This window comes from Colius striatus, chromosome Z (assembly GCF_028858725.1).
Source record: "Colius striatus isolate bColStr4 chromosome Z, bColStr4.1.hap1, whole genome shotgun sequence".
In the NCBI taxonomy this organism is placed as follows: Eukaryota; Metazoa; Chordata; class Aves; order Coliiformes; family Coliidae; genus Colius; species Colius striatus.
This window is the reverse complement of record NC_084790.1, coordinates 53,738,838-53,751,629: the sequence shown is the minus strand read 5'-3', so window position 1 is coordinate 53,751,629 and position 12,792 is coordinate 53,738,838. Positions and strand designations below refer to the sequence as shown.

The 12,792-nt window shown below is 38.7% G+C and overlaps 1 protein-coding gene across 12 annotated transcripts in view; it reads right to left on the bottom strand.

The window, feature by feature from the left end:
* Positions 1-12,542, bottom strand: part of JAK2 (Janus kinase 2) — a 95,172-nt gene extending 82,630 nt beyond the window's left edge. For 2 of the 12 annotated variants that reach the window (XM_062017515.1, XM_062017524.1), the window contains exons 1-2: positions 12,229-12,393; positions 11,548-11,612 (exon numbers count right to left, since the gene is read on the bottom strand). The gene's annotated coding sequence lies outside the window, so the exon portion shown is untranslated. Of the gene's footprint in view, positions 1-11,547; positions 11,613-11,848; positions 12,124-12,228; positions 12,394-12,431 lie in introns of those variants that run through there. The other 10 variants (XM_062017518.1, XM_062017528.1, XM_062017519.1 and 7 more) reach the window with 6 other exon arrangements.
* Between the last annotated feature and the right edge of the window lie 250 nt (positions 12,543-12,792).

Below are 12,792 nucleotides of genomic sequence, written 5' to 3'. Positions count from 1 at the left end.
TTGTTTCAGTAACCTAGTCCTATGTAACAACTTACTACCCGTTGTTAGTACTGTGATCTGGTATTTTAATTATGCCTTTAAAATCACCTCACACACTACACAGATAAAAGAAAAGGAAATAAAAGAAAGGGGAGATCATGAACTACAATTGCAAAACTGATCCTGTACATCATCTCTAACAGTAAAACAGATGTGACAAAACAAAAAGGCTTGTCAAACTGCTACTTTATTCCACCACACAGTACAAATAAGGAAGGAACCAGTCTGAAATACATATGGCTTCTCATTCCACTGTTATGAAACTACAGAGCACTTGGTGAAAAATAAGAAAGGAGTGTGTCCCTGCATACGTGTTAGGTAAAGAATTTGTTGGGAAAACATATTCTATTTTAGAAATAAACTTCATTTTAATTAAGAATTCATTAATGCTTCAATATTCTTATTTAATTATTCTTTAATATAGTCAGAATGTCTGGTTCTCAATTGTGGTGAATCAGAAGTGAACAAGACTCTCAAGCACAGCATGAAGAGCAGCCTCAAAAGTCTACTGGCATCAATGTTTCCCTAGATCAATTGCTTATACTGAGGTTACAAAAGAAAATTTCCAGTGTCTTGTCACAAGAAAGGACTTCATCTCACCAACCTTCACTGAAATTTAAAATTACATAGTATCTTCCAACAGCTATAGCTTCCAGAATAATTAAACATCTACATTAACAGTTAAGATTAAAGAGACACATACAAGCATTTGCACTGTCTGTATTTCCAGTACAGACCACTCATCTACCTATGCTTTCTTGCACCTTTTTACGCATCTCTGTCATCAAGGAGTTTTTTACCCTCATTCATAATACACTTTGACTTCCTCCCCTCATGTTTTTTATATTTACATTATCTATATTTAGACTAAACACCAGTTCTTGTCCTGTCTTCTGCCAAGCCACCTGGTAGTCTCTTTCCTTCCAGACAAATATTGATTCTTCTCATTCACCACATTTGAAAATGTATTTTAATTACAATACCACACCCTTATCCACTGAAGCTAACAGAACTGAGTCTTCTCACAATCTTTTTTATAAGCAATTTGTTTATTCCACAAACATATCAAACTAACTTCCTTTTCAGAACCAGCAATAGCTCTCCAACTGAAAATCAATTTTCCAACCTCCCGGGCAATTTTAATATATTTTAGCCCATCTGGCAAATATAACTATATTTGACATATAGTTTCTGATCTTATTATTTCTTTTATATAATGTGCTGATTAGCTATTTTTTTTTTTTTTCCACTTTTTCTTATCCAGACGCATCCAAAATTGGACTACGGAGCTTGATTTGGCAAATACGAGGATGACAATAGATCCAGAAAGAAAAAGGGTTGTTTTAACAATGTAATCTGAGAGACAGAACACTTGTCTAGACCTAGGCCCTGAAGTTTGGTTCCAAGTAGATCAGACCTTGACTACTGTCAAAATCAGAAAGTGATCCTCAAACCTACTTGACTCTGAGAATAGCAGCATGGAATGGCTCTTATAAATGGGACTGGAGGAAGAAACATAAGAAAGTAATGAAACAATAAAATGTGAGATGTGACTGAACATGACAGAAAAGTTACAAAAAGTAAGAGTAAAGACATGGTAAGAAAGTAAAGAACAGAGAGGCATCTGGAGAGATGAGGAGACAAAGCTGTTTAAATACTTGTTCCCTCCTTATTTTAAGCCATTTTATTTCCAGAATACTACTGAGTTCAGTGAAGTGTAACAGGAAATTACATCAAGTTAAGAAAGATACTGCAACAAACAATATATCAGTACTCCAAATTAATTTGTCATAATCTATTACAATGAACAATTACATGAGAACTTATATTTGTTTCGAAACAGAAATATGCAAAGACAGTTTCAACTAGTAACACCAGAGGCAATATATGCATGCTTACTGCTTCCAAATAAATTGAAGAAAACAATTAAGACAAAAATATTTTGATTAACTACTTGGGATTTATTAAAATTTCTAATCCCTTTTCATTTAATCCTAAATAATCAAGAAAACTGCCTAATATTTATCTTATTTTAATCAGGTAAGAGGTAGCAACACAAAATGTTAAAAGAAATATAAAACAGAAGGCAAGAGTTCTAACATTACATATGTAATTCATTTCTCAAGTACAACAGTAAATAAAAGAACTTTAGGAATAAATAATATCAATAGCACAAGCTCTTATTAAACAAATTCCCGTGTGTTTAAATTATGCAAGAAATTGTATACTGATTCATCACATATTTATATTTCTCAAAGGAAGAAACTTACATTCCACAATTAATTTTATTAGTAAGCAAAGAAGTTATGGAGCAACTGTTAAGTAAGGTAAATATTAAACCAAACATGTCCTGTAAACTCATACTCATGAATCCAGCTTGATGAAAGACTTAAATCCCACCTGCACAGCCTTGCCACTAGCTTTGGAAGACATTTCAGCAAAACAGAATGCATTGGTCTCACTGGTTGAAGTTTAATGGTTAGACAAAAAAAAAAAAAAAGCTATAAAACAAAAGGCCAATATCCTGAAGTTAAAAAAATAAACAACCCTCTAAATATATGTATCACCTGCATATAAACTATATAAATAAGTACTAAGCAATCTGAAAGCACGACAGATTAATTTATTTGAATTAATTTAGAATAGCTTCTTTAATTTATGACTGGAACTGAATGGAACATTTCATAGAAACCTCGTTTCACACATTTCTTTTCTAGGCTGCTGTTCTGTACATTTAATCACTGAAGCAGTCAAATAGTCCTTTATACTATTTTTTTAATTAAACAAGATAGATTAAGTTGCATTTTTCCGTAATAAGTGATAGAACTTTATGTGTTCTATCTAGACTCTGAGATCCAGTTAATCACATTTTGCTAACAAGCACATTGGCTGTGGTTTTCAAGACAGTAGTTTTTAACTTATGTCTGGCATGCTGCATTTAGAAAATTGAAATGTAACAAAAACATACATAAAAGCAAAGAAAAATATGCAGCTGACATTATTAAATAGAACAATTTTAAAGAAATGCTACATATTCAAATAAATTTGTTGAAACACATTTTACATTTCAAACTGAGCACTTCAATTATTTCGACTGAACAGATTGCTTCTGGTCAGGGGTTCTTCAAAGTTTAAAAACCAATGTATCTCATCATCTTATGGTTATTTTTATACAACTGGGAGAGGAAAATGTTCCTAGTTTGGTTGTTGAACAGTTTCTGACTGCCAGTATTCTGTCCTGCCAATATTCAGATCTTGCTTGAACTTAAAATTCTGCATCCAGGCCCTAATCCATCACCCTAAAACAGAAAAAAATACTGATTAACAGGAAATAGTTCACAGCAGAGGCCAACAATACAGCTGGTGACTGTAGCACTGACTCTGTGAGGATAGCTGGAGGGTCAGGGCCTGTCTCATCTAGAATAGCAGTCCCCAGTATCAACAAGGAGGTTATTTAGAAGAGAGTCAGACTCTTTACAGGACATGAGGACACAGACGTGAAGCACAAAAGGTTCAGAGAGGATATAAGGAAAAAGTGTCTCATCCTGAGGACAGCCCAGCAGTGGATGTAGTTGTCTCCATCCTTGGAGGTTTTTATGACCTGACTAGATACAGCTTCAATACCCATTCTGATCTCATTATTGACTCTGCCTTTCACAGGAACTTGGAGCAGAAATCTACTGGAGTCTCCTCCATGCTAAATTTTTCAATGATTCTATTCTCAATTCTATTCTGAAAATCTATATTATTTGACTAAGTTTAGGCCTTAGCAGAATCATAATAACAACCTCCAAATGGTTTTCTTTAAAGCAAACTAGTTTTTAAAGCAAGTAAGAGTAATTTAAAAAAATTCCTTTTGTCTATATTAACCACCTGTCCACCCAAGATCAGGGATGATATGCTCCTGTTTTCCTTCTTCCGTTTCGTTTAGCATGAAAAGAGACCACCTGGCTCCATGCACATTTAACCTAAACTCTTTTAACAGTAGGTTAAAAGGCACTCAGTCACTTCCCCTTAGGCATTCTCAGTCACAAATACTTCAGCTACACTGTGGCAAGTCAAAACAATACTGAGTTTCTTAGCCAAGACAACTTCAGATGTGGGAGGAGGAGGAAAGTGGTTTGACACATCAACAAAAAGCACCAAGTGCCCTGTGCTGCTCCAAAGTAAAGCTTTTCCGTGTTTCCAGAAATGGCTTCAAGTAAAATAAATAAAACTTCAAATTTCCTTCTAAATAGTCTGATGGTAAAAAAATGTTATTTCACTACCTTGCAAATTTGTTTTCTAATCACAGCATAGTACCTTAAATGACAAAAAAAGACAGCATGTACCAACTTACTCAAAATTTTTTACATCAGATTCAAGGGTTCCAAAACATTATGTGTCAAAACTCACAGAACACTGTAAAATTCACAATTATTACAATCTCTTTAAAAAAAAAAAGTAAAAACATTTTAATATTCTATTTTGTGTGTTCACGGGCAAGAATATTGATAAGCTATCAGGGTGACCAAGTGGCAGAGCTCTAAGAAAACAGACTTGGAAAAGTACCAAAGCCAACAAAATTATGGTATGGCTCAAGCCTCCTGAAGTCTAAAGATATCCTTCTAAACACTGTTAATATACCTGAACGAGTTTGGGTAGCAAGAGCGACACAAAATTTTCACTATCACTGGTAATTTACACTGCTGTGGCCTCCAGCTGTTGTAATACAAGCCAGTTCAGGTACATCCATATGTCTATATTGCAGACACAGCTTCAAATTTCTTTGGTTCTGACTTATACTGGTGCAATCTTGTAAAACCCGTAGTTTATTCATTCTCTACTTTGACCTGAATCTATTTCATCACACTACTCTCAGGTCTGCCAATGCATAACAATGAACAAGGAAGACGCCACTTCATTTTTTATACCCAGTTGGCAGAGGGCCCACACATTCTATTAACAGTTTTGTACTCTCATTATCACAAGCTTAAGTCTAACACGTTTCTCCCCAACCTGTACAAGCATGCTTCCAAAATACTCACTAGAATTCGGTGCAACTCCCTCATCCTTTCAATGTCCAAACCACTATTTTTGTGTGCCAAGCTCCAGTTTTAGGGATCAAAAAAATCATAAGAATAGAATGTCCTAATGTTAGCCAGCTGCCTTGAAATCACCTTTAACTGAAGCCAGGTTGAGATAAAAGCAGTCAGAGGTATTTATTCACAAAATGCTGGATAGATAGAATAGTTACAAAGATTTCTGAAGACTCAGGTATAGAGCAATTGAAAGATAACCGTGCACCTATTTACACAGTTGTTAGAATAGTTCCAAGGTCCCAAGCTGTCGGGAGACAGCTGTGGATTGATACATGCTTTATTGCCCACAGCTGGGGATATGGGTCTTGAGCAATCCCATGTCCTTGGATTCCACTGGGAACCCAAACTTTCTTTTTTTCTAGGTCAGCCCATCTTTGAGGTTACCCAGGATATTGTTATACAACATTTTCTCTGGCACTGCAAATCAGCTTAAGAAGTTATCCTGTCCGTTTCCCTTCCCCTGTGCCACTTGTTCCAAAAGAGAAAAAAAACCCCAACCCCATCACAGTGGTGATGCAGTTTACAGTACAGCCTTATGAAAAGCTGTTGTGTTTCCAAAACTGAGAGAACAGAAAATTCCAGTGTGTGTGAGAGGCTGAGGAAAGAAACATCTTGTGCACCACAAGCAGTTTTAAGAGGACACTTAACACATACAAAACTACAACTCCTATCTTACTCTTGGGTCTCTTGCACTTCATGGTTAATAATACCTGATAGAAAGGCCACAACTCTTAGTCTGCTTGGATCCTCACTCATTTTCCCCAGCATTAAGAACAATCCTGATTCTTGGCCATCAGCTGCTAAATATGTAGAGTTTGCTTACTACTGCTCCAAAGACCAAAGCCTCAAGTAATCAAATTATAAAAACCCTAAGAATGTCTGATTTAATCAGTGCAGAAATCTGAAAAATATGCATAGCATAAAATTTGATGATGGTGATTATGATGATGATAATAATAATAAGAAATTAATCTGATTCTTTAAAAATGCATATTAACACTAATTTTAATCTGCAGAAGTGGGCACCAAATGTCACACAACTATTCTGAGTTTCTAAAGAGTATAATCTTGTAGAACAGTCTTAAATCTGATTTCACAATCTGACTCACAATAAAAACTGAAGATATTTCTATGTACATATTATTATACATATCATATTAAAATAAAATATCTAGTGATTAAAAAAAAATAATCCAAAGAGAGAATGTTTAGTGTCAGTACTGCAAAGTATGGCAAAACAGTATCAGGAATATGAACAGAAATGCCAGTTATAATTTCCAAAATTGATTTGTACACGAAGCAGTTCTCTCCATGTGAGGTACATTACACAATGAGAGAAATTTTTTCAGTAGTTCATGATAAAATTGAAAAACACACAAGCTTTCAGGTTCACCAATCTTTTTGACAGCCTTTATGCAACCTATAAAATGGAAATAGTTGAGGTTTGTTTCAAATTTTGATTCCTTCAACGAGAATGAAAAAGTTTTAAAGGTTTCACTTAATTCAACTACTTTTCTGAGGATAGCATTTTGCCTTCTTTACATTTGTAGACTATAGGACTGGAATAGGAATGTTTTTAACTGCTTGCCCTCTCATACTGCCCAGGTGTTATTTGACCCTGACTCCCCATTTCTGAGCACAGAGAAGTACTCTTTCATATAAACGGGATGTCACAAACACACAAATGGCCTTATCTCCTCTCTGCATTACAACAATCTCTTGCTGCTTTGCTTCAGAGAGAAATACAGAGGTGGGGATTGCTGTCACTTGCAACTGTGTTACAGTTAACTTATGAACAAACTTTATACAGTATTGTTCTGTTTTGCAAAACCCGTACCAAATATCAGAGAACATCTGAATTTCCCACAGCTGGGAAATACTGCAAAAGATATTTTTGCTGGCTTATACTGCCTACTGTAGTATGCAATACACCAACAACACCACACATAAAAGATTTCATATTTTTTCTGACCATCATACTCCAATACTTGAAAGCTGTATTTTTAAGAGGCATTTGTCTTTATAACCTCAGAGCCTCCTATGTTATTTTATTACCTTAATAGGTTTCCAAAGCACCTTTTTAACTCACAAAAAAACTGTCTTTTATTAGGAATCAATGGTTGTTTTCCAGCTGTCTTTGTCCTCAAATACTCTTGCATTACTCTTCTAGTCAAGTTTTACCTAATATATTCAGTAAAACTCAGACACCACCTGCAGCCCTATCTCTATAACTGAATCCATGCAAGCAATTCCATAATATCATGTTGAAATTAACAGAGCTCCCCGTCTAAATGCCCTTCAACAACTAAGACCTCTCAAAACTGTTTAAGAAATATAGGCACCAAATTTACTGTTAGATATTAGTCAAAGTTTTTCTTACTTTAAAAATGTCTTATAGTGTTGTAAACTCAGGCTGCAGCACAGCATGTCAAAGAATGATGAACATTTAGATCACAACTGTGAAATCCTAGCAGTCAACTATGATTAATGGTGAACAAACATAGAAAATACTCATTTAAAGGCTACTGGACATGTTCTTAAAGACTTATTTTGTATGTATAAAGTGTCAACACTGAACTAAGAAGTGTTAACATTATTCCTCTATTTTTTTTTTTAAATCTCAGTCAAAGTTCTTGCCCTCATCCTCTCTTTTTGAGAAATGGGATGAATTAGTTTGAGCTAAAAGTCTTACAAATCGATTTCAAAGGACTTAATAATTATCTAATTAAAGTCCAGGGAAAAAAAAAAATAAAGGAGTCATCGAGATGAAAAAGTCACATACATTTTGAAATTCTTAATTATAAAGGCAAGTAACTGTAATCACATCACTTTGAGCATATATAATATAATCATTTATTTTAAAAGTCAGAAAAAGCTTTCTTAAAGTCTGAAATCTATTGCAATTGTCTCAGCAAATATATAAAGGGAATATTGGCTTAGACAGGTCCACTAGATTGACAGCAAAAGATTTTACATCACACACAACACACCATTCAAGAACTGAGGTAAATATCTGAAAAGTCTCCACACAGGGATGCATACAGAGTAAGAAATAGCACACTATACATATTTATGCAAGCATATAAGCACTTTCAAAGGCCCAGCCTACGCAATCAAACTTCAGTTTAGTAAGTCCATAAAATGCTCCAGCTCTATTTTCTAGGCCTGCCATTGAATGTATTTGTCAGTTCTCTACTAGCTATTGAACAGTAAACAAAAACCAGCTTTGGTGATAACTGGTTAACATGAGCTGGATCAAAAATGAGAGTGAAATAACAGAAGACAGAAAACATCCGATGTCAACAAACACAAAAGAATAAGCTCTTGAAAGAATAACTTGCAGCTATTCCCACATGGTGTTTAATTTTGAGCCAAACATAAGTAGATAAAAAAAATAACCATGCACAGAATGTGCAGCTCAACAGAACCTTTGCTTAATACAGGCACAAGCAAGACAACAAACAGTGTGTTCCAAAGAACAAAGAAGGAGATCGAAAACAATCTCATATCACCTGGAATATTGTCTTCTGTGACAACAAGGAAAACATAAAAATCCTAAATCAATTCATGGATTTCTGAGCTATGGAGAAATACTAAAGATACTGGGAGGGTGGGGGGCAATGACATGGATGACAAAAATCAAAAGCAAAATAAAAAACTGAAGAAAGCCCAGAAGAAGGGATAGAGGTATGAAAAAATCAAAACATCAAGAGCCAATGTCTCTATTCTTAATACAAGGAAATGTTCAACTGTTATTAAAATGCAATCTGCTAACAACAAAAGGAACCACGTAATACTACCATGAAAGTCACTGTCAAAGACACAGTTGCAGAGACAAGTCACGTCATTTCTAGACAATGCTTGTATTGATTTTAAATCCATAGTTGACAGCACCACACTGAATTTTTTTTTCTACAGTCAGACTCAAATATTCATGTGTGACTGTATGATACAGTGAGTATATAACCAAAATCAGATGGACAGTTATCTTCCAGACAAGTCATTCTACTTGTCTACTCAAAAAGTACTTAAGAATTTCTCCTCCACAGAAAACTGCACAGGTCAGCAGGACAGAAAGAACGCTAGGAAATGCTTTTAAAGATCAAACCAGATGTATCTCAATACCCATGATAACACAAGGGGATTATATCATTGTCTGCGTGTACCAAGACTCTCTGAACTCAATACTGCGCAACCCTGACAGGTTAACCTTGGAGTTGGAGTGAGGTATCACTTTTTTTATTTCCAGCACCTAACAGGTTGTAACTGAAAGCAACAAGATACCTTACACTTGCAACTTGTAGCTCTCTCCACACCACAGGGCCTATAACCCGTCTAAGTAAGAGATACCATGTACTCTCTGGATCAACACAGTAGGAAGCCATTTACCACCCATTCCTAGGTGATAAATAAAACTGATTGCTGTTCTCCCAGCAGAACTACTACAAAAAAGCTTCCTTGTATATACACATTTTTTTAATTGTTTTCCAAGTCTCCATAAAGACAGATACACCTTATGGAATAATCTGCAAAACCTCATCTCCAGATAGTCAAGAAAACTTCAAATTTACCTTCTGATAAAGAAATCACATCTGAAACAAGTTAGAGAAACAGAAATGTAAGCATGAGCTCAAATATTGACTCAGATCTTGCTAGTCTTAGTCATATTACTCATCTTACTGGGCTCATGCTGAGAAACCTGTGGGTGGACATATGAATTCACACAGAACCCACTGAAATCAGTGCACAGCCAGGGTCAGAGGCATTGAAACAGCAGCTCTATTAAGTTAAATGGGAAAAAATATAACTGCATACTGCCTAATAAGCATTAACATTTGCATACAAGCCTAGGTAAAACGAACAGGGGTTGTTACAACACAAATGCTAGCCTGTAACAGCATAGTAGCACCAGGACAGGATAATTTGGGTTGAAAGACACCTCAGGAGGTCATCTACCTCAACCACCAGTTACCCAAAATTTCAGTTACTTTTACAAAAAAAAAAAAAAAAAAGAAGCCACAAGGTCTTTGTTGCTTTCTGCTACACCAGTAGATATTTTAAAAACCAATAAAAGATATATTTTTCCAATTATTGCATGTTTAATTACTTTAATCTGCTTTTTTAATGACAGTTTTGTAAGGTTCAGTGGTAGTTCCCTTTTATCCATAACTAATACCATTTAATCCACATATCAATTTAATATTACTAATTTCTAAATCTTTTTTTACTTCCCTCTTCAGGTTCTTTCAGCTGAGATGCTATATTATTTCCTGTAACTGCAAACGTCATCACTTAGCTTATTGTTTACACAAGATCATACCATAAAAATGCCTCAAAGCTCAGAGACCAATGGCAAAAATGACAGCTCCCTTCAGTAACTGCTATGCTTCAGTAATAGCAACTTCATGCCATTGCTAGTACAAGATGGCAGTGACATTCACTTTGTCAGTATTCTCTGGTCACTCATAACATGAACTCCACATAGTTTGGAAATGGTTATTCTAAAGAGACTTCAACTTTGTGGGTTGTTTGTTTTTTATTAGCCCAATCACCACTCTTCACAGCTACACATGAGAAGGAGCAGCTTTCATTTTCCACTCTGCAGTTTCAGTCAATCCGATTTGATCAACAAGAATGTCTAACTGTTTTCCGTATTGTGTAAATGTATTGCTCATTAAAACTTCCCCTCCCAGCAGTAAATACAGCTTCTCTACATTGCTGTTGCTAGCACTTATGAAAATGAAAAGCTCAGTAAATAGCTCAGATTTAAGGCTTCTCTGGAAACTTCATCACTGTTTAAAAACCCTATCACTTCACAGTGTAGCACCGAAGTTGTTTACCACAAAGTGCTCCATTTCCACCACTGAAGTCACTCGGGACTCATTCTTATCAAGCAGACAACAGTGACAGCTACTATGTTCCTACTGAATCCTCAAATTACTGTCACCAGTCCTAAGGAGCGAAGATAAACAGGCATGCCCAATAAACAACACTACATTATTACTCCCATAACAACTGCCAAGAAGACTCAGCAGAGGGGAAAAAAAAAAAAGTTAATCCACATAACTGATCCAAATTACCCCTTTAACAGTGCACACAATCTCTGTACAATATCCTGTTAACAATGATATTCCATAACACAAACTTTAGAAATATTTTTCTCTCATCTAAACTAGTCAACAAGTTTGACTAACAATGGAACCAACAGAGAATTAGACGATAAACTGGAAAGTTGTCCAGGGTTAAGATGTCAGACAGAGTGACCATTAAGCAACTAATCTCCAGAATAGACTCGTTTTGAAACTGTAACGAGCCATCACAGTCTTCACAGAATCTCCTTCTGCCCAACAACCAAAAAGAATAGAGTCTAATTCTTTCCAACAACAAATTATTTACGAATAAGCAAAGCGAGGCGTTATTTTTTCACCTGCCAAAGACTGCAGAGGTGGGACGGGGAAATCCGAAGACAGAGCCAATCAGGTTCTGATTAGACTTCAGTTGCAACAAAAAAACCCAAAACAAAACAAAACAAAACAAAGAAAATAAGGAAATCTGAAGTTCTATCTGCAATTCCCCCCTTAAAAAATTTCTTCTTGTGAGAATGAAATCCATTAATTCGTAACCCCCGTCTAAGGGAACACTTCCCCACCCAGAAGCAAATGCAACGCAGACATACGGAGCAAAGCCACAGATGCCTGTAACTGTTTGCCCTCGTTCTGCAACCATACCGTATTTTTTTTTTTTAACGGCACAAGTTCAGTATTGTCGAGGAAGTTCTGCGGCAGAACACACCACCTCCGCCGAGGCGCGGCAGGGACCGCGGACATCCATATCGTCCACCGGGCAGCTCGGACACGGCCCGGTCGGACGCCCGATCTCGCTTGTGTTCACGCGCGGGGGAAAGGGGAGGGGAGTGACCCGTGCACACACCGCCGGGCGAGGAGGGCCTTCCGTGCCGGCCGACAGCCCTCCTGCCCCTCTCCCTCCCCAGGTACGGCCTTAGAGCGGGGCGGCCGCCCCGTCCCGCGGGCGCTGCCCGCCGCCCCCCGCCGCGTTGCCTAGCGCCAGCCCCGCCGCGCGCCGCCGCCTTCGCGCCCCCCAAACTCACACACTGCGGGCCCCGGGCAGGGGCGGCGGCCCCGCACGGCTCTCGGGCCGGTCGGCGCTGCTCCTTGTCGGCGGGACGGGACGCGCCGAGGCGTAACCGCCGCCCCGGCCGCTCTTCTCACCCGCCTACTCTCTTACCTCCCCCCGCCCCCGGCCGTTCGGGCCGGCGGGCCGCGGCCGCCGGGCGGCGCTGGCCCCACTCACCTCGGCGGCGGCTGGGCGGACCGGCGCGCGCACGCGGCTCCCCCTCGGCGCCCGCTCCCTCTCCATGCACGGCGCCGGGGGACGCGGCGGCGGCGCGTGCCGAGCCGCGCTCAGCCCGCTGCCTCCGCGCGGCCGCCCCGCCCTCAACTCGGGGGGGGGGGGCGGGGGGGGCGGGCAGACGGCCTGGGGCTGGGCGGGGCGCACGGAGGCTCCCGCGGCTGCGTCAGCACGCAGCTGCTAGGCGACGCGCGGGGCGGGCGGGGCTCGAGGCCCCTTCGGCCCGCGGGCCGGCCGCGCTCCCCTGCCCCGCGTGGCCCGGCGGAAGGGCTCTGCGGCCGTGCGGAGGGAGCGCTTTCTCTGC